The sequence below is a fragment of the Seriola lalandi genome, unplaced genomic scaffold (genome assembly GCF_002814215.2).
Source record: "Seriola lalandi dorsalis isolate HSWRI2012SDOR001 ecotype SW California unplaced genomic scaffold, Sedor1 jcf7180002054553, whole genome shotgun sequence".
Classification (NCBI taxonomy): domain Eukaryota; kingdom Metazoa; phylum Chordata; class Actinopteri; order Carangiformes; family Carangidae; genus Seriola; species Seriola lalandi.
This window is the reverse complement of record NW_019525106.1, coordinates 1331764-1345821: the sequence shown is the minus strand read 5'-3', so window position 1 is coordinate 1345821 and position 14058 is coordinate 1331764. Positions and strand designations below refer to the sequence as shown.

Here is a 14058-nt window from a genome sequence, read left to right as displayed (position 1 = left end):
GGCTTGTGCGGTTGAATCAAACGTCTTGAGAGCACCACCAAAGGGAGGATTAATCAGTCTTTCTTCCCCATTTCTGTTCTCACGTTTTCTGTTTTCTTTCTCTCTAACCCCTCCTCCATCAGTGTCTTTTTCATCCTTGCATGTGTGTCTGTGTGTGTGTGTATGTGTGTGTGTGTGTGCGTGTGCGTGTGCATGTGCGTGCGTGCGTGTGTGTGTTTGCACCATCGAAACCTTGTAAAATTTCAGAAAATTAGTCTGAAATGCAAATTATGTGTTGCAGATGGTGTATTTCTCTACCGCAAATTAGATCATGTGACAACAACGCAGCATTTGACATCTTGTGTTCATCACATGAATGGTTACCTAATGGTTAAGGTTAATGTGAGGTTTAGGCAGTCAAAGGTTTGGTTAAGGGTAAGAGACTAAAACAATTTGGTATATGGTTTAGGTTTACGGTTGTGGTTAGTGTTTGAAAGCCTTTGGTCATGGTTAAATAAGAAAAACTTACCACAACAACATTTTTGTGTCTACCTTGTGTCTGTTTCCAGTTATGTCCCGGTCATTACATCTTTTCTTGCACTCTCTCACTTTTGGCCTTATTTAATAGCCGTTCAGGAGATGTTTTTTATCTGTGTGGTTTGTTCGTGGGTATTAATGAATGAGACACACAAAGAGGCCTCTCTCAATGTTATGCACTGTGCAGTCCTCCCATTGGACGCTAAACAAGCTTTTGATCGTCTGGAATGGGGGCTGTGAATGACACTTTTGGCTTTGGTCTTGATTTCATTAAAATGTTAAAGTCTTATATGCTAACCCCAACAGCTAGGATCACAACAGGAAATATTTTTTTCATCTTCTTTCTCCATTTCAAGGGGCTCCAGTTAAGGATGCGTCCTCTCACCCTCATCATTTGCCCATTTGCTCGAGCCTTTTGCTCAAAAGCTTAGACAGCACCCCTTAATTTCTCCCATCACAAATTATTTGCTGATGATAGTTTGCTATATCTAAACAATGTCCCTCCTTCCATGCCTCACACTTCTGATGAATTTATTACTTTGTCAGGTTACGAAATCGACTGGTTGAAGTCATCACTACTTCTGCTCACTGATTTCTTGTTCCTTCCTCCAGAGATGCTCACAAATCTTTGAGCAATAGTTCAAATCAAGTCATCAAGTCTGTAATGTTCATAATGAATGTTCTATCATCTGCTGCATTCCTTCCAGTCTGCTTAGAAGAGACACTGATATGACACTGCATGGTCATATCTAAATAATTACTTAATTATCATCACTTCTTTTTCTATAATTAATTATGATGATTGGTTGAGCAATACATGAAATAGAACAACCAACACATTAAACTAGTTCTTTATTCAGTAGGATTACATTTTTCTCCCTTTCCTCTGTAGGTTAGTAGCTATAAAGAGTGTGCGGTTAGAATTCAGTGACCGACATACACCAGACTTCATAGAAAATAAATCAAAGTCATAGTAATTGATCCAGATCTGGCCCAAAATGTACTGGGAACTTCCCTGACCCATGCCCCATTCCTCCACCAAGTTCAGTGCAAATCAGTTCAGTACTTTTTGCGTAATCCTGCTGACAAATAAACAAACAGACATGGGTGAACACATAACCTCCTTGGCAGTGGTAATAAAATAGAGATTCTCATGTCATTGTGTGTGTGACTTAAGTGCGTGCCGTACCTGCAATTTCAAAATGTATTTATGGTCATATGTTGCACCAATTTATCAATCTGGTGAGATCCCAATGCTTTAGTTTCATAGTGGGCTATTGAGGAAAAGACCTAGTATACTGTCTCCCAAACTCTCCAAATCTAATCCTATAATGTCTTTCCTTTTATCAACATGGCGCGCTATAGAGAAAGCACCCATGGCCCCATTTTTATAATTTGACTCTTCTTACCAGAGGAGTCCCATTTACTTTTCCTCAATGGATCAATAGAAGTATCTATATTTTGTGTGATATCTTGGTCCCAGTGGGGGTAGTCAGTCTCTGACACTTTGTGTTTGCTGTCGCAATTAATATTGTACTACCCCTCTTTATTTTGTAATGAAAATAACTGATGACAAAAAAAGAAGAAAAGAAAGAGGGTTGATCACGTAAATAGGAGATTCAAAACAGCTAAAATCTGTTCCACCTGGACTTTATAAGGCCCCTGCCGGACAGACTTTGGCCTCTTTGCAGCAGACTGATGTCATAGATCGAATTCCTGTGAAGTAGGCCAGGGCCCTCTATGATAGCAGATTGCTGACTAATCATAGAGCCAGGGGGAGACAATGCTCATGCTCAAAGGAGCTTTGTATTGACAGCGACTCACCGAGTGCCTCGATGCCACTGGGGCCTCAGCGGCAGAATCCCCATCCCAAGAGGTTGTTGCTGTTTGAAGCAGCCCAAGAGTGGCTTTATCAACAACTCTGTTTGACAGAAAGGGAGTGTTTGTGTGTGTTTTTGCTACTCCTGCTGGAGCATGCATGTTTGTTCCTTATCTAGGCCTAGTATCTAAGAATCAGTTGGCCGACTAAAGTCCAAGGTAGGTGCAGAGCGTAGCTAGTATAGATTCTGTTTATTGTTCCGCTACTGAGCTGATCTCTCACTGTGGCCTCTTAGAGAGCGGAGATGCCTTTCCATTGTGAGAGGGGGAGAAGAGAAAACAACAACAACAAAGGAAGGGGGTAGGGGACTGTCTGCTTATTGTGTGTATGTGTGTGTGAGTATTGTGTGCGAGTGAATGTGTGTATGTGTGTGTTGCAGACGTGTTGTGTAAGGCAGAAGTTGCCCAGAGGGGGGTTTGGGCTCGCCTGCTCTTAGGGCTGGGCATGTTCCTCGAATGCCGACCCTGGAATTCCATGGCCCGGGGTTAGGACTTTTATTTGCAGTCCCACCTTACACTATTCCCCAAAACTCACACACACACACACACACACACACACACACACTGATCTTCCAGGGGAGAGAAATAGCTTCTGTAACTGAAGTATTTACTCATATGCTAAGGCGAGTTAAAAAGAATTTCTCCGCCAATCATACACACTGATACAGCACTATCAGATAAAGCAGCACAAGTTCTTTCATGCAAATTATGGTGCCAAGGGTCAGATCGCACAAAAAAAAAATGCAAAAAAATGTGAAAAATGTGGATTTTTCAGAATCCATTGATAGCATTGCCTAAAGGCTGAAAAGCCTCAGTGAGTGTCTGCTGCAATCTCCAGACTGAGGCTGGCAGTTAATTTTAAGAGCAGTCAATTTTACCGTGTCTGCTCAGGCCAAACATCAGGATTATGACCATCAAGAAGCTGCATACGTAGCTTTGGCTGCAGGGTGACCCACTTAACTTTCCTTGATACACCCCTGCCCTGCAACTGGTCAACAATTTGATGTGAATTGTCGCGGTCAGCGCACATCATTAAAATGCGGTCATTACAGGCATAATTAGGGTTGTATCTGTTTCTTACTGTGATTTGTAGACTCCACCAGCATGGATGGCATTTAACAAGAAGACCTCACGTCACAGATGAGAAAGCACCGTATTCAAAATCAGTTTGAAGAGAAAAGACTTCAAATTTGTTTTTGTTTTGAGCATGCTCAAACATTTTCCCACAGTGCTTCAGGCTGTTTGACCTATTCACCTGCTTAGCATGACATACTTCATCACTGATGTCTTGGTTGTTGTTGCAGTTGTTGTTGTTCAGTTCAAATGCTAAAACTGGTACGATATACATCTGACACAGTGTGTGTGTGCTGTGAATCACTGTCATATGAGAGGTTGTTGTAAATGTCAGCTATAGGGCGGCCAGCTGTACTGCCGTCTGTGTCGGAAAGCTTTTTGGGAACCGCTGTAGAAGTGAAACTCCCAGTAAACTGTGCTGGGGGTCAGCCAGCTCAGCCCAGCCATATGAGGACAGCGAAGGGTGCGTTGGGAAATGTACGGCCTCATATGGAAAACAATTTCAACAACAACAACTTAATGGTTTCTCTAACAAGGTCCATACATTTAATAATATTGGGACAACCTGGCTTTGAGGTTTTAAAAAGGGCGATTATTATATGATCTAGCACACAAGATCAGTGTTCTTTATGAGGTAATTCAAATAGCATGTCTCAGCATATTCTATTGAAATATATGTATGGAACATGTAAGAGAGCTTGCCAGATATGTCACAGAGCATTAGGATCTTATTTATATCCACTTAATCTTGTGGGAAAAGTCTCACTCTGTTCTCAATTATATTTCATACATTGTTCTGCCACAATGTTTCCCTGCTCTACATAGTGGATATGGATGATATATCTCAGTTACCTCAGTAACCCATAGAAAAACATCACTTGATGATTAAACAAAAGAACAGCTAATAAGATGGGAGTGAAGTGATATACGAGGAACTGGAAAATAAGTTTATGTAAAGCTCTCTGGATCCAAACAGCAGTAAGGTACCTTCTAGAGTTACTGAGGCAGACACTGGCGGCAGCCAATGTACTGCATATTGCCTGAATATTGGAAAAAGTGGCCCACACACAGTATATGGAGTATATGGTGTATGAGCAAACCACTGCACCACAGTGAGGACATTATAAAAAGGACATGCTGGCTCTCACTCAGAATCAAAATAGGACTCAGCTTCGTTGTTATGTTTGTGCATACAAGGAAATTCACTCCACTTTCCAGTGGCTCTCAGTGTACTTACACACAGTTTATTTATATAGGACCATTCAGACACAAGCCAATTCAAAGTCATTACAAAGACAGAGAAATACATTAGAAATAAAACATTAAGAAGACATTATATTTACACTCAAAAGACAAAAAAACAAACAAACATAGCAATTCAATATGCTTTACAAAGACAGATTAAATAAAACACTACAAAGACATTAAGATGACATTAAAATTGCATTTAAAAGATAATGTAAATAGAAGCAAAAGCAAAAAATATTTTTTATTATTTATATTCAAAGGCGGTTACACATGTAATTTAATGGTAAGCTGCAGCAAACAAGCCCTGCTGTAAATGAGCTGACATTTTTTAGCAGACCTCATGTATTCAGGAAGCTTGTTCCACAGGTAGGGGGCATTGAAACTAGAAGCTGCTTCACCCTGTTTGTCTTTGATTATGGGAACACTGAGTAAACCTGTCCCACGTGAGCTGAGGGGTCTGGATGCTTCGTGACGTACAAGTAAATCAGAGATGTATTTAGGCCTGAGAGGCCAGTACCAATAACAATGTCCAGTGAGATACATATGGAAAAAGGACGACAAAACTGAGCAAAGATAAATAAACATAAAGTAAACATATATCACTATTATGTACAATCTAGATGGGGAAAAAACAATATCTATATATAAGTCAACCAGGTGGACGCAGGTTATGCAAGGAGTGCTGAGATAAATATTGAGTGGATAGTGCAGTAAGTTACATTCATACAGTAGGTGGTTATGTACAGTACCTGCATGTACACACATCATTATATACAGCCTGCTTGCATTTATATTTAACAAGTGATGGATGTTGTATACATGTTATTGCACAATGTGAGTTTAAAACTAATGTAATTTGTAGGCAAGTGGGTGTTTTAGCAGTACCTCTCTGAAAACATATTTTCACCACAAAACATGCAGAGGCCTAAAATTGATGTCACTCTCCACAGAGGCACCAGAGAAATGAGAAATATGATCTATTAGTCGATGAGGCCAAGCAAATGTAGGGTAATCCGCAACAGTGTCAGCATCTGTCTCATGTGTTAATGTCAACGATGTTATACTGACAATGTTGACAACCAAACCTTAAAAGCTGCGCAGGGAACAATTTCCATACCTCCTACTGTTTCCCAGGAATTTGTGTTTAAGCAAAGCAAACACACTGCGGCACACAGACGGACGTACACACTCTCACACTTGCTGTGGCCTAATGAACATAGCAGAGCAGCAAGCCATTACACATACCTCATTCATTTCCCTGTACTGTTTTTGCTCATTACACACGTACAGCTGCAGACACTGACACACACACACACATACACACACACACACACACACGTGCATCCTCTCAGACACACTATCTGTCAAACACACACACACACACACACACACACACACACACATACACATACATAATTTCACACATAGTCACACAATCGCACAGGCTCGCTCAAACTTACGCACCGTCCCATTTTTTGTTTGTGTCACTGCGTTAGCGGGAAGCCCGGCTGTGAGCTAACCCCATCGTGTTTTTCTCGTCTCCTTTGTTATGTTTGGCACCTGTTGTGGGCTCAACACACATACACACACACACACACACAAACACACACACAAACAAACACAGACACATCGCACACACAATCCCACACACTACTTCTTTGCCATGTGCTATTAATAAATTGAAGAAATCAAAATTCTTTCCATTCCTGACTAAAGACCAATGCCAGAGGTTTTAGACATAAGTCCTTTGTCATTTGTGTCCAGTCCACGGGTCATATTTCACCACTCTTTTCCATTAACGGAATTTTACTCAATAAACTCTCACTGTATCTAAAAATGTGTTTGGCTACATATAAAAATTCTCACAGATGACGAAGATGTCACCTTTTCCCTGTATATTGCTCAGTTAGGCTGCTTGTGAAGAGGATGAGGAGGAGAAGACACAAGCAAGCAAACAATTGGACAACGATACAAAACGTTACAAAACAGTGACCCTTGGGTCGTGTTGTTTCTCTGGGTCTTTGGGCCACAGGGCTCATTTTCCCACGTAGACTGGACATAGTAAATGATAAAAAAAAAGTGTTATTGTGCGCTTTAATCTCCCTGTTTTTCTGCTGTTGTCCCCCTCACCCTTCCCCCACTCACAAAAAACCCCACACTGATGACACAGAGCTGAGCTGGCAGACACATCATCCCTTGTTATCGGACTGCTGGAAAGCCCAGGACCCCCGGGCCTTCTGGAGTCCCCCTGCAGGGGACTCAGATGTGCAGGTGATACTGTTGGAATGTGGACTGGGACAGGTGGAGGGGGACATTTCAGGGAAAAAAGGCCTCGTGGCGTCATCCCTGTCCCCTCTGCTGCACAGTTTCCTTCAAGAGCGTCTGCTGGCAAACCTCCGACAACAACTCTGGATCCTGCTCCATGTTTTGTTTGGCCGCCGTGATTATTTTCATAGAAAGAACATCTTTATTGATAAAACTTTGTCTGTTGTCCGGGTCTGTTTTGCTCACTTTTTTGTTTGGTTTGCCAGTCCGTGGCGAGAACTCTGTCTCCTTCTTGACTTGTGAAACATACATAATAGTAAGAATGATATCTTTGTTTTTGAAGAAAATAATGGAGAGGAGGTCATTATTGGAAATACAAAATGAAAGCAAAAAATACCTCAGGATGTTCCCAGTTTTGGTTTTGAAATTACAGATTTTGAGAATCTTCATTTCCCCCTTTTTCTTTTGTTTTATCTTTGTCAGTAAATAAAATACACAGACAGAGATGGGGGAGAAAGCCATCCAGTTTTCTTGTCAAGTCATCTGAGTCCCTGGCAGAATTCCAGACCATTATAAGCTTTATTGTAAAAGACATCGTTGTGTCTGTTCTTAGCCTACTTTTTTTATTGTTAGACTTCATATTATACTGGTAAAACCTGCTTTGGTACTGCTTCATATCAGTTGTCTGATTTTGTTTGCAACTTTTCATGCTGTCATCTTGGCCAGATCTCCCTTGCAACCAACCTCATTGGGACTTGCCAGGTTGAATAAAGGTTAGGTAAGAAAATAGATCCCCTCTCTCTCTCTTTCTCAGTACTATAGTCATAGCCAAGCAGCTGTCTGAGCAGTAACAGGTGTTAAAAGAGTCCAGAGTTAATGTACAGGTAGTGTTTCTCATGCACAGAAACTCATAGTTGGCTCTGAGCACCGGGAGCTGAGCAGCTCTCATTGTTCATCACACTGAGGGCTGCAGGTGGCCAAGGCTGCAGGGCTAATAACTGACATTATTAATTAACACACAGGGAGAGAGATGTCTCTCAAGAGAGAGAGAGACGTCTGAAACTATCAGCACAACCTTTCATTTCAAAATTCTTAAAAATTAGTTTCAGCCTGGAGGTCAAATAAAGACAAATTGTTATTTGCGGCGATGGCCTGGCAGTAATTGCTACCAGGCAGCAGTTCACTGAGCACACATGGGACAAACAGAAGGTTTGCAAGCAGCAGTTTGTCTGGAGGAACATCTCCCTGTTCGACCTGGCCTCAGACTGCAAGCTAACTCTCGCTTTAATGATAATAATAAGGCTAACATGGTATAGCCTCTCTTCCTCTGAGCCCACAATTACTAGCCTGGCACACTGCGTACGCACACAGTCTGTCTGGGGAGCAAGCCACTGGATAATTCCTGGTTACCTGTCGCAGCCACCTCTCACAAACACACTTAACCTACAAATGAAAAAAAAAAAAAAACTTTGATGGTTATGACCACATATGCACAAACATACATTCAGGAATATGCACACACTGCACATATGAATTAGCAAAACATGTTCAAGGAGCCAAACGTGGATTTGCAGCTAATTTTCAAGCCCAAAAACGTCTAGTTAAGGTGAAACCACTGTTGTTACCTCATCTCTCTTAACCCAAGAGGTGTTGTGCATACAGTGAGTAACAGGAAACACTGACAATATTAATTTATAATAAAACAAAGGCAAGTTGGAGGTGTTTTTGTAAGCTTTGTGTTTCCAGAATTATTATATATAATATAGACAACTGACTGTGACTGCTAAATCTCTGTCTCTCTAATGGCTGTTTTTCTTGGTTGATGAAAAGTTGACATTTTGGAGATAATAGGGTTTTTACAGGTCACTGACTATATGGTTTGATATGGTATTTGTTTTAATTCTCACATGTCTTTCCAGGGGTTGTCTGAACACAAGTATTGACACCCACTGCACCTGCACAAGCACTCCACAGAGATCACTCTGAAGTGATAGTGTCAAAACTTATCTAATAATCACATGAGCTTGTGTAATCAGAACCACCAACGGGCCGTAAATCCAAATTGTTATCTCTCTTTCTGCCATTTTTATGGCTCAGTCATATCCTCTAATTTAGCATTATCTGGTTGAACATTAATCAGGCCCACCCCCCCACCCCCCATTTATCTCAAACTATCCCGTTGCTTTTCTCCACTCGACAGGCGGTGGACGTGATTTTTGTACCACTGGATAGAGCAGGTGCAAGTATTGAACTCTGGACTGGTGTCCAGTGAGGTCGCTGGCTGCCTGCAGCTACCCTCAGTACACACTAATGCAATGTGGACACTTCCAATTAAGGCAGGCTGCATACACAAGCATGAGACACATTGCACACATAGTGTACACACAAGGAGCCAAAATCCAAAAGACAACCAAAATAAGCCATTAAGTCTAAATTCTCAGCAGTCTTTTTTAAAAATTCAATATATATATATATATATATATATATATATTAGGAAGATAAATATCATTGACTTCAAGCTGAGATTAGCACCAAAATATCAAAATTATTTCTATTTTTGAAGTAAAAAAAAATATATATTTATAGTTAATGGTAGATCCACTGAGCTTCATGCAAACTTTAATTATAAAATGTTATTTTCTTTCCTCGCTGGTTTTCATATCTTTACTGCTTATCAGCTTTGTTTAAATGGTGTAATATAACAGCAGATAAAGGCTCCTCAACAGAAGTTGTTTAGATTTGAATGCTGTTTTTACCACCTTACAGTCATGGACAGAACACGTTTTCCTCCCTGTCTGTTTTTTTTTTTACCTTCATGAAAAGCATAAGATAACAATCACTCTAAGACCTGGCTGAGAGGGAAGTAACAAACTGTCTGCTCCAAACTGCTTCTTTTTCTACCATGTGTTGAAGGGGATTAATTCAACACGGTGATCCTTCCTCCCACCAAGCACACACACACACACACACACACATATATACACACACACACACTCACAAATGCACACACATAGTTTCTCGTCCTTGTACTCGCCTGGAGGCTTTGAACTTGGGAACACTGGCCAGGAAGGTTGAAAGTGCGTCTAGCCCTTTTGGATGTCAGCTGGCCACAGAACTTGGTCTTTTCTTTGATCCATCCCATAATAAAGATCAGAAAGATGAATGCTAGCCAGTCATAAGATCATCTATTCTTTTCCATCATGTCTTGCATCACTGTGCATATGTTCTCCACTGTGGCACAGTTTACTGCTCTCCCATAGGCAGACCATTAATTGCTTGGCGCCTCTCAAGAAAAAAACAGGAAAAAAGCAAACAAAGAAACAGTTTTGTTAATAGCCTGCTGCTGTTGGCTGCTGATTTGGCCCAAGTGGTAATGCCAATTCTGTTGGAACACACACAAACATCATACTGCCACCCATCATTAGCAGGGCTCCGTGAACACAAATGTGTGTGTGTGTGGGGGGGGCAAATATGCATATGTGTATGCATATTTGCAGACATGCACATATGAACATGTTAATGTATGTATGAACGAGCATTTTCATGTATGTTTGTTTATATTTGTGTACATGTGTGCCAGACTGGTGGCACTGCCATTATATTTAAGCATGCACCCACACACACACACACACACACACACACACACACACACACACACACACACACGCACACATGCACGCATGCACACACGTATACATTCCCCATTCAGGTGAATGGGGATGTGGTCTCGGACTTTTGGACCCCACTGTATACATAGTCTTTCAGCGGTGGCATTTTTGGACATCTTCCCATCCACATTACTGAAGCATGAGAATGAAATTGACAGTCTTGGGATGAAGGATGGCACAGCAGACACAAACAACCGCTGCCAGCTTCCATGGCAAGTCTCAACAGACAATGGTTTAGGGCAGCCAAATGGCACAGTTGCAATGTCCTTCTTGAGCAATTTCCTCACAAATATTCGCACTTTTCTGTCGTGTTTTTGTCTGAGTGTTTGTGTGTCTGCTAGCGTTGGTGCATGGACTACGACAATATCTGAAATGTCTGTCATTCTTAGAAGAGGTCGTGATTTTCAGGATAAATTGAATTGCAATTATGAACATTTTTCACAGTGAAAAGATAAGGGAATTGTGTTAATTCATTTGCAGATATCAATTATTTTATGAGCCAGGGGATTGGGCACGCTCTGCCAGTTTCTGAATCTGACTCTTTACAACACCGAAAACAGAAGTTGCAGAAAAACAAGGAGGAAAAAGGTCAAGGGGAGGAAGAGAAAGAGACCGATAGAAGGAAAGAACTCTGTGACCTCTGGGCCCTGGCGAGGGCCAAAGAAATGGAGCTTATCTTGTTAATGTGGGGAAGATAACCAAAATGCTCATCTGGCCGAAGAGAAAGAGCGAGACAGAGAGAGAGAGAGAGAGAGAGAGAGAGAGAGGAACCTCCACTATAGCTGTATGCTGACACTGTTCACTCCAGAGACTGGAGCCTGTTTATGCGTGTGTGGGAGCATGACAGCTGGACACACACGCTGGCACTCACTCAACTGTTGCACAAAAGTTCAACTCAACACTTGTCATTCAAAAGCACATAATAACATCCACAGGGATCTGCGTATGGTTTATAAAAATGGAAAAACATGCAGAACAGAAGTTAGTGAAGGTGATTGTTCCCACATGGTTGGTTTTTTTTTTTGTTTTTTTTTACTTTTAAATCAATCATGTATTTATTTATTTATTTAATTAATTAATTAATTATTTATAAGTGTGAGATTTGAAAAAAAAAAAATCTTGTTGTGAAATTCGCCAGCTGATTTTAGTGTTGTTAGTCTATTGAGTTCTTTGAGCTGGTAGTTCGTTCAGCGCTTCTTGTATTGTTTATCTCTACCTGAAGAGAAATGTTGCCAGCCACTCCAACAGAGTCATCCAACAGAGTTATTTGAAGTGACGGATAGGTATGGATCATGGCCTGCCTTGTAATTAAGAGAGATTGCTATTTTCCTCTTAGAATGGGCTCTCCTATCCTGATCTGTAATTATATGTTGTTCAAACATAGAGGGGAGTGTCCCTGGTTATTGTGCAGCCGGCTTTGTTCTGCCTCCACCACCACAACAAGTGCCAGCATAACTGATTGTCTGCCTTTTGTTTTAAAGTTTCAATTCTTTTTTAGTTTTTCACTAACAATAAAGTGTGTGTATCCAGGAGAATTAGTTTAACTGTGACAGGTTTGCATCCTTCACTCGGGGTAGGAAGGCAGTGTGTGTGTTTGTGTGTGTGTGTGTGTGTGTGTATATGTGTGTGGTGCGTGTTTGTGTGTGTGTGTGTAGTCCCAGGTAGTGCCCCAGTGACCTCTGCATAGTGACACTGACGTGCAACAATGATGAATGCCCTGAGAGAGTGAAGTAAGGACCCACCTGGATAATGTTAAAGTTAAAAACTCAGAAACCTTAAACGTTACAAGATGCTGACCTCCTTGTTTAATTAAGTGCAGCGTTTTGCTTTTAAACGTTTACTGCCACCCTCTTCACTCTTCCTGCAACACCTCCAATTAAATTTAGCCTTTAACAAATCCATGAATATTTCAGAGTAAAATACCGAAAGTGATAGAGGTCACCACTGCGGGAAAATGAAGATAGAGAGCAGTGCTGTTTTACGCTGTCATTTGTATGAAAATGTGAATGGTTTAAAATCTTTAAAACTGAGCGGTCACAGGGTGTAACATTTGACCCCTGTGAATAAGTATAGCCCAGGCGGTCTCTGCACCACACACAGAGTATATTTCAGTGTAAAGCTGTGACCCCCTTGTTTTCCAGTAAGAGGAAATTGTCATGCAATGACCCATTGACCACACTGGAAACCACTTCCCCCTTTGTTATGATTTTGTATGGCTTAACCACCTCATTTCCCATGTTCTGGCCCTGCAGAATACAGTCTACCCCACACATTTTGTCACATCCTCATTGCTCTGCCGTTTCTCCCATCTCTGACCTTTCAGTGGTGTGTTGACAAAGACACCAAAAGCCTCAAAATTGCAAAACTTTACAAATGTAGCATCCAGAGCGCTCTATGTTTAGTGTGTGCGTGGGTTGTTCGAGCCTTCTCGTGCCTTTTAGGAGACGATCAGACATAGACCAAAGACAAACACTGACATTGTGCAGTTGTTTTTGTGCGCCCAAAGAGTTTGTTTTTGTCTCATCATGAATTCACAGCTTGTATTTCACACATTATAAACCGTGCAACACTCAATACTATTTGTTAAAAGTAAATCAAATCCAAGAATGATGATTAGGACAACTTAAGAAATCATAGACTTGATTAAGAAGAAGATTCAGTATCCCTGACCCTCTTTTCTTCTCCTCACATAGTTTTACTTTGTAGAAACGCCACTAAAACTTCCACTTCATTGTTAATATGTCAGAACCTACGGTTACATAATTAGAAAAGCCTCCTCACAGCTCCTGGTTGATTAGGAATTAACAATTAGATAGTTTTGTGGGGCGCTGAAGAAACACAATCACCTCTTTATACTCTGCTGTAACCACCTCAGGGCCCATGCAAGGATGTAGATTGAATTATATTTTGCTTTATGAAATTAAGCTCTTTGGGGAAATTAGCCAAATGGTGATGTTTCTGTGTAATTAATGAGAGCAAGAGAGTGCTGGGTGCTCGAGCCCATACACACCACACACAGGAGTTTTGACTATTCCAGGGGGCCAGTACAGTTTGTCCTGGCCATAGAGGTTCTGTGGTATGACCCCCTTTCCCTCTGATTCTCCCTCTCTCTGTCTCTTTCTCTCAATCTCATTCCCCTCTCTCCATCCCTCTTTTCAGTCCACAGCAATTAGAGAGGCAAAGTGGGAGAAGAGGAATGTGTGAGCACGCTTTGTGGGGATTGGGAGAAAGAGAGAGGGAGTACAAGAGAGAAAGTGGGAGATAAAGAGAGAGGGAGAGATGAGAGAGAGACACAGGAGGGGAGGAGAAGAAAGGAGAGGAGAAGGCCTGTCTTAATTGGCCTGTGTGGCCACGCTGGGCTGTGATGGTCTGGGCTTGCCAAACCCTGTGCCTCAATAGTTGGCCTGGC

At 41.4% G+C, this 14058-nt stretch overlaps 1 long non-coding RNA gene across 1 annotated transcript in view; it reads left to right on the top strand.

Moving 5' to 3' along the window:
- The window catches only part of LOC111661853 (uncharacterized), a 14741-nt gene extending 6971 nt beyond the window's left edge, over positions 1-7770 (top strand). Inside the window, exon 3 of the long non-coding RNA XR_015437816.1 lies at positions 6887-7770. This is a non-coding gene — a long non-coding RNA (uncharacterized LOC111661853). The remainder of the gene's footprint in view (positions 1-6886) is intronic.
- The last annotated feature ends 6288 nt before the right edge of the window (positions 7771-14058 follow it).